A 21679-nucleotide genomic window follows, 5' to 3' on the forward strand; every position below is an offset into this window, starting at 1 on the left:
AGGCCAGAACTGGGTATCAGAGCCTCTGTAACTGCAGTGAGCGGCCGTGTGGGTTATGGGAATCGAACCTAAGTTCTCTGGGAAAACAGTGAGGACTCTTAATCACTGAGTCATTTCTCCATCCCTGAGTAAAAATCGTTCTGAAAATGCTGGGCTGTTCTTGAAACAGGGTCTTATCAAGATGTCCATGAATTTAGACCCTTCTGCCTCAGTTTCCTCCATGCTGGTATTACCGGTCTACAGAACTAGGCCCAGTATGGTGGCACACACCTGTAACCTTAGCACGTAGAGAAAGCGCAGGCAGGAGAATTAAACAGGAGTTCAGGGTCCTCGCGTCTAATTACTCTTACTGTACACATCTTCCTTCCCCAGTGAGAAGAACTCTGGCTGCATGCCTCCCACCCAACCTGCACACAGAAGAATGAAGGCTGGGCAGACGCCTAGGCAGGAGTCAAAGCTAGCAGTTTCACGCTTGGGTTTATGTTAGGACCGGGTCAACAGTGCTGCACATGTGGGATCTGGAACCAGTGGTTAGGAGCAAAGACCAGACCCCCCTCCCTACTCTCTCTTTCCTGCCACAGCATCTTCCTAGCTACCCAGCTGCCAGAGGCCTCCTCACTCCCACATCCGACTTCATCACATTGGCTTGTTTCAGTTTCATTGTGGCAGCTATACCATGCTATCTCTAATGTCCACTAGACCAGTCTCCCAAACACCAAACACCAGGTATACGGTAAGTAATCGGCACATTTAAAAATAAACAAATGCCTAAATTATTATCATTTGTTCACTCACGCAAATAAAAACAAAACAAAACGCTATGAGCAGAAAGTTTCATCAAGTTAGAAAATTCCAGACCCTCTTTTGTGCCACCCAAGGCACTGAGCTTGCTAGAGTCTCACACAGGCCACTCACAGGGCCAGCGGGAAGACTATCTGCCAAACGGCTACTTTCAGAAGGACACCTTTCCCACAGGCACCTGCGGTTTCTGCAGATAAGGCAGCTGCCATCTTTCCCTCAGCTCCACCCCCTCTAGTTCCAGAGTGCTGAAACACACCAGCAGCCGAAAACAGCAAACTCTGGGGGCCCCGGGAAAGACTAGAGCCCAATAGCACCCTATTCTCTTTTCTCCTCACTTGTTCCTCAAGACAGCCAGTTTGGCACAGGATACCAGGACCAGCTGACGGGAAGCTCAAAGCACTGGCTGCAGATGAAAGGGCTATGCATGAACTCTGAGAACCCCGAAGATCACCTCAGCCTCTGCAGCCGCCAACTGAAAACTCAGCTTCAGATTCCTCCTCTGAAAACCGGGATACCAGGTTCAAGTGTATATCTTTAATTCCGGCACTTAGGAGGCAATGACAAGCCAGGGATACACAGTAAGAGCCTGTCCCTCTCCCCACAAAAAAGCCAGTGGTGAGGTAGTACACTTTTAATCCCAGTACTTGGGGTGGGGGGCAGAGGCAGGCAGATCTCTAAGAGTTCAAGGCCAGCCTGGCCTACATAGCAAGTTTCAGGACAGTCAGGGCTATGTAGTGTGACTTTGCCTCAAAACAAAACAAAACAAAACACAAACAAACAAAAACATCTTACATAAAAACCAAAAACAACAAAATGAGAGTACCAAGTTCCCAGAGGTGTCACAAACTAAAGACATATCACACCACTTAAAGCCCACAGCTTCAGGGCTGGCCCCATACGGAGCAAGCACTCGGCGTGGTGTATATACCGGCCCCTCTCCACTCCAGGTCTGCCCCACTCCAGCAAAGGGAAGGAGCTCAGTCACAGCTCCTCCCCACTCCCACACTGCGCTCACCTGTCCTCAGTGGCTGGCTCTTTCCTGAATCTACAGCACAAGATTACAGTTGCCTGGGGAGATGGTAGGGATACCATCACCCAGACTCCACCCAGCTCTAAGCGCAGCTACCTATTGGTCTAGATTCACGGGAACATTGGTGGGGTGGAGCGGGCAGGAAGGAGGTACCCAGAGGAAGTTGCTCGGGGCTCCTGAGCAAAGTATCTCTCTAGGCAGCTGTCTGTCCAGAAGAGACCTTTACAAAGCCACTGCCTGCCTCAGGTGGTGCACAGTGCGCAAGATCCTGACGCCAAATGAGTCACACACACACAAGGCATGTGATCTACAAGTATCACTAATCACGCAAATTGGAAAAAAAAAAAAAACCAAAGAAAAACAAAGGGCAAAATCAGATCCAACAATTCCACTTCTAGTATGTATCCAAAGAAAGTGAAACCATGACCTCTAAGAGATACGTATATACCCACGTTTACAACAGAACTGGTCAGTCACAAGATTCAAAATGTGGGGACAATCCAAGTGTCTATGGAAAAGTGAAGTGATCAGCAACATTTCGTACCCATGTATCATGCAGCCTTGTGCAGCCACACAAGAAAATTCCGGCACTTGCTGCACAGTGGATGAACACCGAGGACACTATGCTACCTGAAATAATGCAGTCAGCAAGATAACACTCTGGGATTCCACCTAAAGGAGGCACTCCATGGTCAAGAGCATAGAAACGGGAAGTAGAGAAGCAGTTCGTGGGGAGCAGGAAGTGAGTTGTCCAGGGGGTTCCAAGTCTCTACTTCACAAAATGAAGAGTTCTTCAGTTTGATGGTGGTGACGTCAGAAAACTGTGAATGGTCTTAATGCCCTTGAGCTATGTTAAGAAAGGAGTTAGGGGGTGGCTCAATCCACAAAGTACCTGCCCCGAAACAGAAGAACCTGAGTTCAAATCCCAAATAGTCATGTAAAAATCATGGGTCAATCTGAATAAACCTAACATTGCAAATTAACTTGTGGACATGCTAGTATACACCCAGCCAAGCATGAACTGGGTGAGTTCCAGACTAATGACAAATCCTATCTCAAAAATAATAAAGAAAGAAAACGAAAAACGGTAGACAGTTTTCCTGAAGGTAACCCAAGGAGTCATTTGAACTCCACATAAACACACACACACACACACTTCAAAATCTTTAAATGATTAAGATAGAAAATACGATGTTATGATTATGTATTTTGCCATGGTAAATCAGGAAGTCAGGTTTGATAGTCCATACTTGTAATTCTAGTCTATAATTCTAGCACTTGGTTGACGCAGAAGACGTAAGTTCAAGGCCAGCCTGGGCTATAGAGTTAGAACATGTATTTTTAAAAAGAGAGAGGGTGGGAGGGATCAGGGGAGTAAGGATGTATACCCACTATGCCTGAAAGAATGCTGGTGGTTGGCGACCACACATGCAGATGAAATCCCAGTATCTTGTCACACAAACATGTCGTTGGCTGGTAGTGGAGACGCAAACCGATAGGAAGGCTTAGCAGAGCACCGCAGTGTGAGCGACGCTGAAGCCTGAAGCCACACACACCTTCAAATCTAGAATCCATTTCCGGGTACACCCCAGAGTGACCTCCTTTTCACACAGATACTTCCATCGAGAGCACTTATTCAACACTGCCATAACAGCAGAACAGAGAACTAGTACCAGGCAGGGAACTGGCTAAGTAAACTGTGGTCTAGTCACACAACTGAGCACTCCTTTAACTGAAGGAATCAACCATAGGGATCAATTCAGATAAACATAAAACCACAAGTTTAATTTTTTTAAAATAGTTTTCAAGACAGGGTTCCTCTGTCTGCCTTGGAACTCACTCTGTAGACCAGGCTGCCTTGAACTCAGAGGTCCTCTGTCTCCCAAGTGCTGGGATTAAAGGCTCAAATTTAACTTTTATGTGTTACAAACAGATAAAGTATGGGTCAGAAAACAATACTGCTCTATCATGTGTGTGTAAATTACACACATGTGGTGAAAGAGCAAAACAGAGATATACCCAGCTTTAAGTGAAAATTAAATCCTAGGCGTATGAGAAGAACAGACTGCGGTGCACATCTTTAGGTTTATACGTGTCATGTCCTGTCCCCTTTCCCTTCCCGCCCTCTGCCTGCCTGCCTGCCTGCCTTCCTTCCTTCCTTCCTTCCTTCCTTCCTTCCTTCCTTCCTTCCTTCCTTCCTTCCTTCCTTCTTTCCTTCCTTCCTTCCTTCCTATGCTAGGGATCACACCTAATGAGGAGTTGGATTCTCATCCTCTCCTTCACCCCATTTCCTACTCCCTTTTGGGTGGGAGCTCGTGTAGCCAAGGGCAGGCTTCCAGTTCTGGAACTTCCCCCCCCCCCCCCGCCTCACCCTTGTATTTTTTTCTTTTCTGGCAGTATAGAGGAATCGAACCTACGTCCTCCTCTATCCTAGTAAGTGTTCTGCCACTGAGCTACAACCTTAATCCTCCACCCTTTTCTGTCTTAAAGGGAAAAGAAAGTATGTCATAACATGGGGAAATGTTCACTTTTACTAACTTGATGATCTGGATGATTAACACCAGCCTGTTACGTTTTTAAAGGACTAGAGATGTGGCTCAGTAAGAAGAATGTCTGCCTAGCACATGCAAGGTCCCATGCTCAATCCTCATCCCTGTGTGTAACAGGTATGATGCTTCATCCCTGTCCTCTCAGCTCTCAGCACATGAGAATTAAAAGCAGATCAGACGTTCAAGGCAATTTTTGGCTCCATAGTGATTCTGAGGCTAGCCTGAGCTACATAAGACCCTACCTCAAAAATTAAAACAAAAAAAAAAAATTTAAAGCAGAACTAGGGTGTGACTATGTTACAGCTACTGTGAAGAATACAAACGGCACATATGAGAAGATGCCCATCAGCGTGTAAAACCCCAGCCTGGGTAGAGCCCCTCTCTAGCACACACAAGGCTCTGAGATGGAGCCCCAGCACCCGAGGAAAAGCTCCAACTCCAGCATGCTTGGGGCACCACTTTTGCACTCATCCTGACAAAGGTCTGAGTGCACAGCGATGGACGGGTATAAGGGAAACAGGGCCCTTTAAGTGGAACTGAAAACCAAGTCAACATTGTGGGTAGAGATTGAGCAATAGTTCTTAACATTCTTGTTGGAGCCCAAGGAAGTGATGCCCGAAAGACAAATACCATCGATCAGTGGTTTCTAAGGAAATGACTGCTGCACCTGTTGACCAGCCTGGTGACTCTGACTCTAGGGCTGCTGGCCAGAACCCCAAGTGCGACCACCTACAGAGCAGTCCCATGTGGCCATAGGAGAGCCATGAACAATGCTTCCCTTACCTACTCCTCAGAAGAGCTAGTCTAGAACAACACTCCTGTCCCACTGCAATACTGCAATACCCCTAGGCTTCAAGAATATAACAAGGGCCAGGTGGTGGTGCTACACACCTTTGATCCCAGCATTCGGGAGGCAAAGGCAGATGGATCTCTGAGTTCAAGGCTAGCGTGGTCTACAGAGTTCCAGGCCAGACAGGGTTACACAGGGAAACCTTGTCTTAGGGGAAAAATACAGTAAGGTTAGGTGCACAGCAGAAACAGCAGCCCATTAGGACCACAGCCAAATGGACACACCCACAGCACTGTCTTCCGTGCCACCAAGACCTATAAACAAGACGACAGGCCCACATATATAGAGCTGACACAGAAGTAGAGACAGACATATGACAAACAGAGACATTATGAAGGTAATGTAATGATGACTCATATTATATGAAGCCTCTAACCGAAGGCAGTGATGCATACCTGAGCAGGTCCTCTACAGTCTAGTTAGGACTATCCCTCTCAGAAGCTGGCTTTAACCTGAGCTCTACACGGGATAGGGACAGAAGGCTCTGGACTGAGAAAAACACAATGACCCCACATTTGTGAGGTGGAGAGAACAGAAACTAGTCCAACATGACTGCTGGTGATTAGAGAGAGCCAACTCAAGGATGCCACGTGTACCAGGGGATCAAGACCCTGCACAGGCCATCCAATGAGCAAGGGTTGTCTAGATGTCATAAAAAGTCACAGCAGGGTATTAGTGAAGGAGTAATACCACTGGGTTAAATTTTTGTTTTTTAGTTATAAACTGATTGGCCTATTAGCTCAAACTTCTTATTTATTAACTCTTACAACTTATATTAGCCCATTATTCTTGTCTATGTTAGCCACATGGCTCGGTACCTTATTCGGCAAGGCAGTCACATCTTCCTTCTTCTGTGGCTGGGACAGAACTCCACTGGGTTAAATTTTAGAAGATTCCTGGAGCAATTCTGCAGCTTATGAGAATGATTTCTTTTCATTCTGAAGGCACTCTATGTGCTCCTGCTCCATCCAGTACATTCTTATTCACTGATGACGAGTGTCCAGGTCCTCCTGCCTGAGATCATGACCCCAGGAGCATACTCACACCCACACCTGAGAAGACAGCTACAACCGGGTGAGGGAGGAGTGGGGCAATGCTAGGGAGGTCACCCCACTCTTTCCTCTCTGCAAGTGCAATACCTCTGACAGTTGATTGTCAGTGCCCGGGCTCAGGGCTGGTTCCAGTTGATACAGCTAGGCAGCTAGACCTTGGACAAACTTTCATAGCCTGGGTGGTACAGGCACCAATACTCCAGACAGTGCCCATTACTAAGCAGCCTCTTCCAAAGTAATGTTCCTTCCACAGTGAATGATCCTCTCTAGCTCAATGACTTACAATGGGACTAGGTCCCAAAAAAGTCTCTTGAGCTGACAATACTACAACTCTAAAATGCACCTGATATCCATGCTCTAAATGCTGAACATCCTATCTTAACAACCCAGTCTACTGCTGGGCGGGCAACAATGTCATCCTGTGATCATCTGGCTGGCAGGGTTCCTGTGCCTGCCCGGGTTTCGCCAGCATCACAAGATAATCATCCTGCAATCACTGGGCTGGTAAGGGGCAAAATGTAAAACTCTAAATATGGTTTCTACTCAGTGTGCACTGCCCTGACACACTAAGGTTGTTTGTTTTTCATCTTTACAAGTCATCGCATGCCATTACAATTCTTTCCTCCTTTTCCCTTAAAGCAAACTTTAGTAAGTTGAGAACCATCTTTGTTCCCTAAGTCTCCAAGCAGGAACGAGGTAGAGAAATGTGTAGTCCAAGAATCCCCACAGAGGTGAATAGAGGTTTGCTCAGAGCTCCACACCTGCTGCTGGCTGTCAGCTCTTATCTGGGAGTCACTGGAAGCAGCATGTGCTGTTAGAAGCCTCTCCCCACACCCAGGTCATTTCTGTAGAACTGTACTCCCTCTGCCCTACCCCAGAACATAAGTCAGCTCTAAGTGGACTCATGGCCTTGAATGTTCTTGAGCCCTAATTCAAGAACAAGGAAGTCTATATATCCATAGGGAGAGCTCTCCAGAATTCCTAGGAAGAACTCGGAGTTAAAGGTATAAAGAAAGGTGTGAAAGGTGGCGCTGGAGAGAGGTAGTGCAGTTGGGTCATGCAAAGGCCTCCTAGAAGGGATGTGCAGAGTGAGGAGGAAAATCAAGCCTTTCCCTTCCTGTATCAGTTTGTCCGAACACAGACATACACAGAGACACATACACACAGACACACATACAGATACAGAGACACATACACAGACAGACACAGATACACACATACACACATATACACACACAGACATACACGCACACAGAGAGACACAACACACACGCACACACACAGAGACACAACACACATGCACACAGTTTAATTCCTCAGTGTAAAAGCAGATGATGAGGGCAGGGGAAGGACGGGGCTGGTATTCTGGGTGCTGTGGAAAAAGACCAGGCTTTGAAGTCCTTAAACAACAGACCCTCTGGGTTGACAGGCTGGCTGGTGCTCAGGTTTTCAGAGGCCACCCAGGGCCATCTCTTACCCAGCTGGCCCCTTGTGGGGAGGGTGGAAATAACTGAGCACCCTAACTGAGCACCGACAGCTCCGTCACACCACAGAGCCAGCCCCTTCCCCAGTCAAACTTGCCTCAGTGACACCTACACTTAGCCCCACATGGCAATAACTTGCACATATCTCTCAGACTGGCTGCTACTATAAACACACACACAGCATCACAGTGGCCTCCCACATACACACAAGTGCTCACAAACACAGCTCTCATTCCTTTCCTTCCCTACCCACTCCACTGCCACATACAGCTTCTGAGGTCTGCTGGGCCCCATCGGCCAGTGAACTCTCTTCCGCCATTCCTTGGTGGTGCACTGCTCTCTGGTTTCTTCAGTTTCAGCTCTGACTCCAGCTGTTTGTTTGTTTGGCTGCAGGTCCCTGGAGCTATCCGCCAGGGAGCCTGGAGCTTCGAGGAGCAGGGAGTGGTTACATATGCTCTCTGGGGACCTCTGAAAGTTGGATAAAGGGAATCCCTGATCCTACTGCTTCTGTCCTTCCAAATCCAGCTGTCAAGAGGAAAGGTCACCTCCTGTCATCCTCAGAAGCAGTAGGAAGGGGGACACCAAAGAGGAGGCTGCAGGACTATAAACAGAAGGAAGACACAGGGCACAAGTCCCGGAGAGGCATTTCAGCCACACTAATGGACTCCTCGAGAGTGTCCCCACAGGGCTGGAGAGTCCTACAGCCCTGCACAAGGCAGAGGAGGGAGGCTCTTCCCGGCCTGACACCCACAGCCTGCACTACCATCCTCCAGGACTGTTCAGCCCTCTATCTGTGCCTAATCTAGACGAGGGTCTGACCTCTCAGCTCACTGAACACCAAACCTACAAAGTCCTAGGTCCCCTAGGTTCTCCCCATTTGCCTCCCCCACCCTCACCCCCACCCACCCTGCTCAAAGAGTATGGGCTCAAGCCTGAGACTTCGGCATCCACGGGATCATCCCAGCACCCAGGCCTGGAATGGAGGCAGTAAAAGCCCAAGACTCCAGCCAGTCAATGCCTGGGGGTCTGAGGATTCTAGTGTCCAGCCTTCAGCAAATCTGGGCTTCAACCCACACCCACGTCCCCCTGCAACAGCAGGGCCAAGAGTCCTGCTGCATAGCTCTGGGCAGAGATCACAAATGAGCTGCAGCAATGCCATGGGTCAAGATGCATCCAAACTTCCATCTACGGGGCCCCAAACCCACGCTCGGGATGACCAGCATCCCGGCCAGCAGCACTTCTCGCCACCCTTCTAGGAGCCACACTTCTCCACGGGTTGGATATGCACGGCCTTCACAGTACTTTTCCAGATGCAGAAAAGTGTCTCTTTAAGAGAGAGAATAAACAACAGGTACCAGAAAAACCAGAAACTGAGACACAGAGAAAAATAGACCTGGAGATAATCTAGAAGGATAAGTCCCCATAGGGGTGTAGGCATCCCTGTAAGGCAGAAGAGGCCAGAGACCCCACATATTCTCCAGGCCTCTTCTAGTGTTCATGAAGTGCTCAGGTCCCAGGCTCGGCTCTGGTCCCCACCCCTATTCCAGGGCACACCTAGCTCTGGCCAGCTCACCTGGCCTTGCTGGCATATCAGCCCAGCTGCTCCTGAAAGAGGATATTTTCTTTCCTCTCGATTTGTACAGCTGCTGAGACAGTAATGTAGAGAAGTGAACAGGGTGTTGCAGGGGACAGGGCCACAGAAGGAGTTCATCAGCAGGCTGAGCGGAGTGTAGGGACAGCCTGGTAAGTTGCAGGGGAGAGCCACTTCCTAATCACTGCAGAAGGAAGTAGCCCAGGGTTCCTGAAACAGGGCTGCTCTAGGACAAGGGAACAGAAGCCCAGTGGCAAGGGAAGAAAATGAATCACTTTTTATTTTATTTATTTGTTTGTTTTTAGACAGGGTTTCTATGTGTAGCAATGGCTGTCCTGGAACTCACTCTGTAGACCAGGCTGGCTTTGAACTCACAGAGATCCAACCGCCTCTGCCTCCCAAGTGCTGGGATTAAAGGAGTGTGCCACCACTGCCTGGCTGTGCAGAATCTATTCAGTTCAAAGGTGAGGTTAAGGACTAACTTCTCAGGCCTCACTCCCAAACAGGTCCCACAGTCCTTTCTTAGCTGACATTGACTGATGGGAAGGGTCCAAGGAAAGGAAGACAACATGGAAAGGAAGGGTGCTGGACCTGAAAGTCACCCCTACCCACTGCTGGAGGCAGGAAATAGACCGTGATGTCAAAACCTACCCTCTTCCCCCTCAGTCTTCCTCTCAGTGGTCTCACCAGTTTTCTCTCCCAAGCCCCTTCCTGGTGTCTCCTGGTCTCCATCTCCACCTCCTCTTGTACCTCCCCTGCCCCCACTCTAGTTACATAAGGGGCCTGAGAACACACAGAGGGAGCTTTGTTGTCAAACCAAATCCATACGGAGCCGCAATCAGCCAAGGCAGCTGTTCCCCATTCCGTCCGCCTTGGCAGGACTGAAACTCTGGGCAGGAAGCCCCTACACGCCTCCATTTGGGAAGACAGGGGACAAACACTGGCCCCAGGGCCCCTGGGCAACTGAATGGGTGGCCGGGGATCAGTCACCACTATGTGGGACCACTGCAAGAAACCAGCTGGTCACTAAGAGAGAACAAAGCCTCAGTTCAAAGCCAAGGTCATGAAGACAACAAAGAAGCAAACTCTAGAGTCAGCAACATAGTGCCAGGCCCTGGGTAAGGAGTGCAGAGCCAGGAGAATGCATCCCAGGTTCTGCTCACACACGGACATATGCCCCTACACTCTCTTGCACAAAGGTAACCCATGCACACACACACACACACACACACACACACACACACACACACACACAAGATGTGCTCACTGGCAGGGGGCCGGAAAGAAACCTCTCTGCTCTGGCCAGCTCTCTCCAGTAGGTGCCTCTGAGGCCAGACTGGGAGCTTTGGAGAGCTGAAAGAGATAAAAGAGGGGGCCAAAGAGGGACCCAGAAAGGGAAGAGGCAATGAATCTGGAGAGAAGAACCCACAATGCTGTGAGGATAGCCAACACTCCAACAACACACCCTCTCCTCAGCTCTCGCTCTGTCAGACAGACATGGCCTGTCAAGTCTAGTCCAGGCCACTGGGCATTTCTAGACCATTCATTTTAGCTCACCAAGTCCTAGGGGGCCACCATGCCCTAGGAGAGACTAGCCTTAACAACTGGGAGCCTGTTAAGCAGATGGGCTGAACTAGAAAGGCATGTGGGGGTTCAGGAATGAGAAAATCGGGATCACACCGAGGCTAGGCCTGCACCTTCCCTCCCTGCCTTGGGGAGAGATGGCTCCTGTGACCTTGCATACGGAGAGACCTTTCCCGCTTCCACTCTATCATCTGCAAAAGGAAAGATTATGGTGCAGTCCTGGGTACCAGGCAGGTGCTAGTGCTGGGGATGCGATGGTGACAAGGTCCCGACCTGACAGCAAGACAACACTAACGCCTGCCTCTGAGGTCTCTTCCAGGGGAAGAAGTGTTGATCTTGTGCGTTGCAACCCTTGAGTGAGGCTGCTACTTTACCTGGACCTCAATAAACAGACTTCTAGTTTAGAAAACCAAATCAAAAGCAAGACCTGCCTGAGCTCACGTGTGTGAACAGAGGACACAGAAATGGCTCTGGGTCCTGCCCAGCTCAATGCTCTTCTTCTCCAGGGCCCAAAGGCAGTCTCTGTGGAATAAAAGAAGGCCAGCCAGCTTTGGTAGCTGCCACATCCCAGGCAGTGGAAGCTATCTGCCGTGCTATCTCATTAAGGAGTGTTAATTTCTTGTAGGTGTAAATAATGCTAACAAGGCTGCTGAAGGTAGGAAAAGAGAGAAGCTGAGAGAGCCTACAACCTGTCCCCAAGGACACAAATCCCCTGGCTTCACAATCCTGACAGGAGCACTGCCTTCGGCTCAACCCACACTCAGAGGTCCCCCCTGAACTCAGTGGAGTGGATGGGTGCAGAGTAGCGGAGGCAGAGGGCCTCAGGACACGTTCACACAACACTGGCTCAAGGTGACACGAAGGACAAGGGCAATTCAGAATGGTCATTACCAAAGATGACCAAGTCATGTGGCAAGACTGTGGGAGCAAAGGTGACAGAACCATACAGCATGCTCCCAGGAACAGGAGAACACTCTTGGGGGAGACGAATAGAGGTTTTGGAAGGAAAAAAAAAAAAAACCTTTTTTTCTTTAAGTTAAGAAGCCTCTGTCCCAGTTTGAGGAGAGTTTAACTGGAACCCAGTATGTAGAGATGAGAATAAGCTGCTTACTCCACAGACGCCACCCAACGAAGTGCTCAGCCCCCAAGGCACCCTTCTTGGGCAAATAACAAGAAGTTGACGCAGGAACAGGAAGTGAGGTTATGACTAGTCTATGCGGGGTTCTGAAAGTTACTAAAAGGGACTGACTAGCTGGACTTGGCGTGGAGAAGGGGCATGTTCTCCTCAGGGGACTCCTGCCTGCCTGTGTCTGAATACAGGATGCTCACCCCTATCCTAACACAAGACGGGGCTGGCAGTGTAGAGACAAGCTAGAAAGCCTGAACTACATTCTTCCATTAACTCCTCAAAGAAATGTTTACTAAGCAATCATTCCAGGCAATAAGAATATAGCAGTGAAAGCCTAGGGTAGTAGCTCTCATGCCTTTAATCCCAGCACTCTAGAAGCAGAGGCAGGCATAGTGATAAGTTCGAGGCCAGCTTGGTCTATATAGTGAGTTCTAAGACAGCTAAGGCTATGCAATGAGATCCTGTCACAAACAAAGAAGGATACAGTAATGAGCAAGGCAGACAAGTTCCTAGAGCTTAAAGTCCTAACCGTCAGGGAGGAAAATGCCTTAAAAGTGTTCCGATCCATTCGACACCATGAGCATACCTCCTGGTCCTTGGCTTCCTCTCCTCTCTACTGCCCTTGTTTCTGTTAAGGTCACTGGTACATCTCAATGACCTGCGGTGGCCATCAAACAGGAGGTTCCTAAAGCTTTGCATGTGGCCACCTGAAGGTCCCTAGCTGGCTTCTCTCCCTGCCCAGGGAGTGACCGGAGTACTGTGTGCTTCACGTGTGCATTTTATTTTACAGCAAGGTAAAAATAAGCATCTCTTCTCGCTGGCTCTGTGAGTAAAGTAACTGTAGCTCTTTTTTCCCATTCCAGGCTATGCCGCCAATCACCAGGGTATGCCCAGCATTCCTCCTCCTGGGCCAGGCCAGAGACCTCAAAGGGACTATATGGGGGTCTTTGGGGAGTCCCTCTGGCACTCACAGAGCACGGGACGGCAAAGGTATCCTTTCTAAACCAGACACTATGGGGAGCAGTGACCTGGGCAGGTTCCCACCAGCACAGCAGAGCCCCTCCCCTTCCCCACGTGTCCCAGCAGTTGCCTGCGAAGGACTTTCAGCCTTGTGGGCGGTGGCCACAATTCCAAGGAATAGGAGCCGGCAGGCGGGGCAGATGGAAGCAATTACCCACGCCGGGAAAGCAGAGAGGCGTGGGGTTGGGAGGGGCCTGAAGGGAAGGAGGGCAGTAGTGAGGAGTAGAGCCTTGGCCTTCCCCACTGAAAGGGATGAGAAGCCCAGCTCCAGGCTAGACTTAAATTCAGGCAGCCTGGAGAGGCCTGGGTTTGTATACCCAGCCCCCTTAGACAGTAAATCACCGTGACCTTGACATCCTTCTTGTCCCAGTCCCTGATGGGACTGGTTAAGACAAGCTCCAGCTAGGAAGTGGAGAAAACAGGGCTGAAAAGTGTGCTCATGTTGGAAACAGGTCGGTCCCAGCTCCACAGTTTAGAAGTGTTGTGACCTTGGTATAGTAATTTTCATTTTCCCTGGACTGTTTCATTTACAAAGAGGCTTACAGGAGGTGGCACAAAGTGTACTCAGCTGCTTCCCCTCCCCCTCCGTTTTTCAGTTTTCCATTAAATTGTGTAAATCCGTGTCCATGAGCTTGTGCACGTGCCGCTGTGGACACATACCGCAATATATATGTGGAGGTCAAAGTACAACCTCAGCCTCTCACCTGGTTTGAGACAAGGTCTCTTCGTTGTTTACCACTGCATATGCCAAAGCTAGGTGGCCCCCCAGCTTCCAGCGATTCTCCTGCCTCTGTCTCCCACCTCACTCTAAGAACACTAGGATTACTGAGGTACACACTCACTCACTCAGGCCCTCATGCTTAAGTAGCCCCCAAGTCTGGCTTTAAGTCCCTTTTCTTTCTTTCTTTTTTTTTGGGGGGGGGGAGTGGAAAGGGATTTTGGGGACAGTGTTTCTCTGTGTAGCTTTGGAGCCTGTCCTGGAACTCGCTCTGTAGATCAGGTTGGTCTCGAACTCACAGAGATCTGTTTGCCTCTGCCTCTGTTGGGATTAAAGGCATGCACCACCAACGCCCAACCAAGCCCCTTTTCATTATAACATTATGTTTCCGTGGGAGAGGACAGGGGGTAGACCGTGGGACAAGTGGCATCACTACAGCTGCTGTTGAACTCAACTCACACCTGGAAGATTTCAGTCCAGAGCAGAATTATTGTGTGTTTTGACCCAGCACTTGCAAAACTGGTCCCCGGACTCTTCAAGCTGCTTCCCTTCAGAGATGAAAGCCAGATCCTGGAGCCCCTGACCCCAGAACAGGCCTGAGCAAAGCTGCCGGCAGGAGGAAAGGACTGTCTCAAAGCTCCAACCGCTGCTGGACTTCCTTACTCACTGAGTGAGCAACTACCTCAATCTTAGCAACAGCACCTTCCTCCCTGGCCAGTCTAGAGCAGAACCCCAGGGCTTCAGAGAGAGACAATCCTATCAGCCTTCTGCAGCAGCTTTGGGGGTCATGTGGGGAGAGTTGCACTTGTGAACACCCATACTCTGAAAGCCACAGACCAACATAACCCTTGGGTGGATTTCAGAATGGGCTCTGCCTGAGACTCAAGTAATCCTTGAGCCCACATGCGACCACCACCTCCACCTGCATTAGGCAGACACACCTCAGGAGTGTAGAAGGTGTGGGAGTGTTGGGGGAGAAGGACGACACTCTCCTCCTCCTAGGGGGGTTCCGAGCACTCACACAACGTTCTCTGGGAAAGGTTGATGAAGGGAGGGATAGCTATGTCACCCAGCACCAGTTCAGTGAAACGATGTGATGGAACTCAATGGTGGGGAGTGGAGCAGGTAGAGTGAACCCCACTCACCCTGCCCTCCGATGTCCAATGTCTATCTCCTAGTGGCCGCAGCTTTGTCTTATCAAAGTCTGTTGGTTCAGCCATCTGACCTTCCTAGTGCCCCATGCTCCCTCCCGAAGCCCGAGCCTGGCAGCTTGCAACTGCTTGGTATCAGCTGAGGCAGAGTGGCGTCCTCCCTCTAACACATGTTGCAAACCTTGAACCACTGTGACAGGAGGGCAGCCTTGGGAGAGGTACTCTGAGGAGAGAACAGAGGCTGAAGTAGCCTGCAGAGCAAGGGCAGACACCAGTCCCGGGGGAGTAACTGCAGCCTGGCCATGACTCTACATGGTGCTAAGAAGTGGAACTGACCTCTGTTCCTCCCTACCCAGGGAGGAAGAAAGGAGTTTCTTCCCAGGAATTTTGACAATTCCAGAAATGGGCAGATTCTTAGTTCTACCCGGAAAGTGAAATTCTGTGAGACTACAACAGCTGGCAGGGTAGAGGGGCTGAGCACTCTGTGGGTGAGTCACTGCTTCAGGGAAGGAAGCGAGGGAACGGAGGGACGACAGCCTAGAGGGCACCAGGAGCTTCCTCACCCTGGGCATCCACTCCTGGTGAGATGGGGCTTCCTCTCTTCCAGCAGCCCTCCACTCCCAAGCTAAAGATGCGCTTTCAGTCTAAAGGCTATGCAGGCAACTTTGAAACAAAAAAGTGTATGAGTGCTTTGCCTGCATGGATTTATGTGCATCACATGCATGCCTGGTGTCTGTAGAATCCAGAAGAGGGTGTCAGATCCCCTGGAACTGGAATCAGCCATTATATGGGTGTTTGAGAATTGAGTCTGGGTCCCCTGCAAGACCACCCAGTCAGTGCTCTTAACCACTAAGCCATCTCTCCAGCCCCAGAAGGTGACTATTGAGACTGGGTTTCATGCAGCCTCGTCTGGCCTCGAACTCCAAATGGAGCAGAACCGATCTACCATCCAAGTACTGGGATCCTATCTCCTGAGTGCTGGAACTATAGGCATGTACCACCACCATACGTTTAGACAGTGTAGGGAATCAAACATAACGGGTTTAGACAGCCAAGCAGAGTGCCTCCCTTATCTCCACCCCACCCCAGTACTTCGCAGGGAAGTGCTCTGCCACACCCCCGGTTCCTAATTTACATTTATGACTTCTGTCTACATCCTTCTCTTTATCTCCACTGTCACCCAGAAGTCTCTGGGGGCCGGCTCCAACTCCTGGCTCGCTCTGGAGAAGCACAGGATTTCACTAAGCTCCCTATGCTCTCCCTCCGCTACCAGGGGTGCGCAGAGTAGGGGGCAGAGGCAGAAAGTTCGAGAAAAGTGGGTACCCACCGCGGTCTCAGAGGGCATTTGCAGGCCAACTCCCAACAGAGCAAAACATGTCTAGTTATTTCCCAGGTAGCACTCTAGGGCTGCTTGAGAAAGTAAGGTAATAATACATGTAGTTTCAGTAGCAAATACACAACTCTCTGCACCAGCACTTTCCCAAGTACTTACACATATCATTTAAAACCTCCTAGGCAGAGGCCTGGAGGGGCCAAGTAAGGTCTGTACCGTGGTACAGGTTCATGTCCCTGTAACAGATAATCTACACTGTGGCGCTGCCTACACCCCTAGCCTGCAGGCAGTCTTCTAAGCCTGGCCCTGGGGATCCAGCCCGGAGAACGAAGAATACAGCAGATCAGGCCTTATAGACCAGAAAAGTCTACACACACACACACACACACACACACACACCCCACCCCCCGCCAAGACTGAGAATGGCAGACACGTTGGCATCTCAGGGCTGCCCAGAGGTCCCAGCCAGCAGGGATCTTGGAGAGGCACCCAAAACAGACATGAGAAGGGTTTTGCTTCCCAGCTCAGGCTCAACCTATTCAATCCTATTCCTTCCCACTGACCACCACCCAGACAACTTGGAAACACAGCTGCCTAGGCCAAAAGACCCCCTAATATCGCCGCTGACTCCTTGGACACAGCAAGTCTGCGATTGGCAAGCCCACCTTTGGGCTTTGCTCAGCGACCTTGCAACTCCAGCACAAGACAGACCCTGCAAAGCTTGTCACCTCTAGCAAAGCCGGCCCACATGTCCTGGACTTCGGGGGATGCTAGAGGTGGTGGACACCTATTCAGCCCGGGCGCAGGAGCAACAAGGGTGGGGGTTAGAAACTTTCCGGAGAATTGTCCCGTTTGTTCACTCCAAAAGAGCGAGACGAATCAGGCTTCCCGCGAAAATCGAGTCCAGGAAAAGGGACCCAGCTCCCAAGGGCTGTGGCAGCACCACATCGACCCCATGCAGCGTGGCGTCCACGTGCCGGGCCCGACCACCTCCCCGAACCGTGGCGCGAGGCTGGAGCCCCGGCCGCCCCGGCAGTCCCGGCGCTCCCCGCCCTCCGCCGCGGGGCCCCAGAGCCCGGCCGCCGCGTACTCACCCTCACGGGTGGAGCGGGGCGGGGCGAGGTAGATCCGCGCGCAGCTCCGATCCGCTAGGCGCCCGGGCTGGCGGGGCAGCACTGGCGCAGCGGCTCCGCTCGGCCCGGTCCCTGTCCCAGGAACGGGGCCGGCCTGGGAGCGGGCAAGTCCGCCTCGAGGGGAGGCGGGGGCCGGGGCTCGGGCGGGGGGCGGGGAAGGGGCCGGACACGCTTGCGCACACGGCCGGGAAGCCAACAGCCGAAAACGCCGCGCTGGAGGGAGGGTGCAGAGGAGGGAGGGGGCCGCCAAGGGAGGGAGGACGCGGAGGAAGGAGGGAGCTGAGGAGGGAGGGTGGGCTCCGGGGAGGGAGGGCGCGCGCAGAAGGGAGGGCGGGGGCGCGAGGCCGCTAGAAGACTGAGGTTGAGGTTGATGTGGAGGCCTCCGAGGTTCGGAGAGAGGCGCCCGGAGGCCGGGGTGCGGGAGGCCGGTTCGAGTGAGGGCAGGCCCAGGGCAAGCGCTGCCTGTGACTGGCGCCAAGATGAGTATGCCCAACGTGGTGATCCCACACTCTCCTGGGAACAATAAGACCCAAGAAAGGCTTCTTCGCTGTCCCCGCGCGGTGAAAAGTGTCCTTTTCTCTACAGTAACTGAAGTGCAGGCGCCCATGCTTGGTTCCAATATACCCCCTTGTCCTCATGGCAGTCAGCTGACCTAAACCGATTCGCGGGCCTTTCCCGTGCTTCAGACTGGCTCGGGCGCCCCAAACTGCCCCCTCTGCACCCTCCCTTGTATACCCTGCCTTAGCCTCGGATAACTTCTCAGTTTCCGTTCTTGCTGAAGGCGCCAGGCATCCTGTCTCCAGGGGAAACCCCATCAAGTCTTTAACCCTGATTCCCTGGGCTCTAGAATTGCCTGGACGGAAGAACAGTGCAGAAACCGCCCTGCAGGACTGACCTTTTCAGGAGTCAGCAGTTTCACGGAGTTTCTAGCATGAACACGCTGGGGCACCAAGCAAAGTGTCAGATCCAGTCCCTGTCCTCGGGAAGCTTACTACTGTCCAGCTGCAGAGAGAGGACTTAGGGTGGACTCCCTTCAAGAACCAGGCAGCACAGGATGTGACTAAGTGCAAGATATGAAAGCTGACAATAAGCGCCCAGGGTTCTAGTGAACTGACAGTTTAGTCAGCTTCGGGGGAAGCTGGAGGTCTCCGCTGGTGGGAACTTTCAATTCACAAGTCCTGCTCTGTGAGAAGGAAGAGTCAGCCTCCAACTTCTTCCATTGGTGACGGCTCTTACCTAAATTATACCTTGCATAGGCAGAAGCTGTTTGGCATCTCACCAAAACCTAGTTTTATTTGAATGATGCACTCGGCCTGTCAGTCACATATTCATTCAACAAGTATTTATTACATATCATGTCCTGCGTTGGAACTAAGCTGGGAAGAGAGAACACAATAACTATGTCTCTGTGTTGGGCAAGTCAAGAAGAAGAAGGAAGATTCCTATTTTGCAAAAGAAAAACTGCTCCAGGAGAAACAGCGACTCCTCTGAATGAATAGATGTGTCTGGCCAGCTGATCCAAGAAATAGTCCGGCCTCCAAAGCTGGCTAAGTCTTCACCAAAGTAGGTTCGAAGACAAGTTCACACTGGTTTCCATGGGTCATGGAAGAATCCTCTGCCGTTAAAATTGAGCTTAAGAATCAGCTTTTTTGTTTCTCAAGACCTGAGTTCCAATCCTGCCTCTGCTACTAAATACCTTTTCTTTTCTTACTGGAAAGAGAAATCAGTGGAAATAAATGAGATTATTCAAAGTACTGAACGAGGCAACCGAGGTGAACTTGTCCTGAAACCACAGAATGATAACTAAGCTCTTATTTAACATGCAAAAGAATACCTTTTTGTTGTTGTTGAAAAATATTTTTTAGTAAAGATAAAAATTTAATAAAATTTAAAATTTTATTTAATTAACATTTTTTTCATTTATTTAACATTTAACCAACCAGTTTCCCTTCCCTCCTTTCCTCCTGTTCCCACCCCCCATCTACCTCCTATCCATCCACTCCTCCTCCATCTCCAGGCCGGGCAAGGTAATCCAGCATGGGAAACAGGTTCCCAGAAGCCAGCTAAGTACCTAATCTCACTGCTAGGAGCCTTACAAACAGACCAAGCTACACAACTGTCATACAAATGCAGAGGGCCTAGGCTGGTCCCATGCAGGCTCCCAAACTGTTGCTCCAGGGTCCTTGACAAGCTCCCACAAGCTCAAGTCAGCTGTCTCTGTGGCTTCTGACATCATGACCTTGACCCCACTGGCTCCTACAGTCCCTCCTCCCTTTCTTCAGCAATACTCCTGAAGCTCAACCCAGTGCTTGGCTGTGGATCTCTGCATCCGCTTCCATCAGTTACTGGATAAAGGCTCTCTGATTTCTGATAACAATTAGGGTAGTCACCAATCTGATTACAGAGGAAGGCCAGTTCAGGCACCCTCTCCACTATGGAAGAGAGGGGAGCAATTTTAGTACACAGGTACTCCTTCCTCCAGCCTAGATTCTAGGCCCTCACCAATCCCACGGTACCCCTTGACACTATAAGCTGCTTGCCAAGAAGCAAGGGGTAACAAACTGGGCTCTGGCCTGGAGGGACTGCTCCAGGGCTTAGCTGTGCTGAAGTGGGCCAAGACAACCTTCAAAATAACAGCAGGGAGTCCTACTCATCTGGCAAGCAATACCACCTCCATCCCCATGCCTTTACCTCCTCTTTGACCGTCCTATTCACCTGTGGTAGATGTGGCAAACGCCTGTTTTCCTGTTCTCCTGTGGTAGATGTGGCAAACACCTGACTGCTGGGACGGCCATGGGAACCTCAAACAGAGGGAGGAGACAGAGGAGGAAGGGTGTGAGAAGGGGCAGGTGCTTCTGAGCCGAGGAAGCTCTGTCCCTGAGGCTCCTCTTCCTGGACAGGCCTGACAAATGTGCCTACCAGACTTCTGGCTCCTGTCCCTCACATGTGCCACATTCATATCCTGCCTACCAGGAGGAAGGGACAGCAAGATGCCATTTGAGGAAGAAATAAACCCAATCCAGCATCTCAGACGCTTTTAAAAATAGCAACCCCAGGATGGTATTTCAGCTTCTATTTTTATCAGATTTATATGGCCGGACCATGGAGCTGATCTGCTCTCAGGGACCTCAATCGAAGGGGACATCTCTATTGTAGTATTAGAAACCTGCCAGAAGGCCAAGGTTAAAATGCATTTCAGGAACCTTTAGATTAGAAGAAATCCCAAGAAGCCATTGCATGGAGCCCCTGCCTATTTTTCAGGCCACGATCAATTAACCATAGTTTGTAAATTTTTTTCTTAAAATCTAAGCTGGGTATACTGGCAATGGCTACAATCCCAGCACTCAGAAAGCAGGAGCAGCAAGATCATCAGGAATACTAGGCTGTGGTAGTCTGAATTTACATAATTGGCCCCCATAATCTCATAGGGAATGGCACTATTAGGAAGTGTGGCCTTGTTGGAATAGGTGTGATCTTGTTAGAGGAAGTGTGTCACTGTGGAGGAAGGCTTTGAGGTCTCATATGCTTAAGATACTGCCCAGTGTCTCAGTTGACTTCTTGTTGCCTGCAAGATGTTGGACTCTCAGCTACTTCTCCAGCACCATGTCTGTCTACATGCCTCCATACCTCTCCCGCCCCTCCCATGATGATAATAGACTGAACCTCTGAACTCTAAGTCGCCACCTCAATTAAATGTTTTCCTTTATAAGAGTTGCTGTGGTTGTAGGGTAAAAGGGCCAGCCAAAGAAACCCACCCTGGCCCTGAAACCTGTAGTGTGAAGCGGGCCCCGCCACCCGCCGCTCGGGGCTGTGTTTCCGCCGCCCAGTTCCCAGCAACCAGCTAATCCGCCGCCGGCTAGCTTTACCCAAAATAATTACACGGAAACTTTATTTTTTTAAATACTGTCTGGCCCATTATCTGTAGCCTCTTATTGGTTAATTTTCACATCTTTTTTTAACCCATATTTAGTAATTTGGGTAGCACCACGAGGTGTGGCTTACCAGGAGAGATCTTAACCTGCGTCCATCTCGGAGAGGAGCAGCATGGAGACTCACCACGCGACTGCCTGAAGCGTCTCTCCCTAACTCTACTTCCTTGTTCCCACAATTCTGTTCTGTCTACTCCACCTACCTAATTTTCTGTTCTTAAAGGGCCAAGGCAGTTTTCTTTATTAATTAACCAATGAAAGAAACATAGACAGATAACTCTCCTCCATCATTTCCCCTTTTTCTGTTTAAACAAAAAAGGCTTCA

At 50.4% G+C, this 21679-nt stretch overlaps 1 protein-coding gene across 2 annotated transcripts in view; it reads right to left on the reverse strand.

Annotated features, from left to right (window-relative positions):
* Positions 1–20159, reverse strand: part of St3gal4 (ST3 beta-galactoside alpha-2,3-sialyltransferase 4) — a 40582-nt gene extending 20423 nt beyond the window's left edge. Inside the window, exon 1 of one of the 2 annotated variants that reach the window (XM_038323691.1) lies at positions 20141–20159. The gene's annotated coding sequence lies outside the window, so the exon portion shown is untranslated. Of the gene's footprint in view, positions 1–17386; positions 17522–20140 lie in introns of those variants that run through there. The other variant, XM_038323690.1, reaches the window with a different exon arrangement.
* Between the last annotated feature and the right edge of the window lie 1520 nt (positions 20160–21679).

Source organism: Arvicola amphibius, chromosome 3, assembly GCF_903992535.2.
Source record: "Arvicola amphibius chromosome 3, mArvAmp1.2, whole genome shotgun sequence".
NCBI classification, from domain to species: domain Eukaryota; kingdom Metazoa; phylum Chordata; class Mammalia; order Rodentia; family Cricetidae; genus Arvicola; species Arvicola amphibius.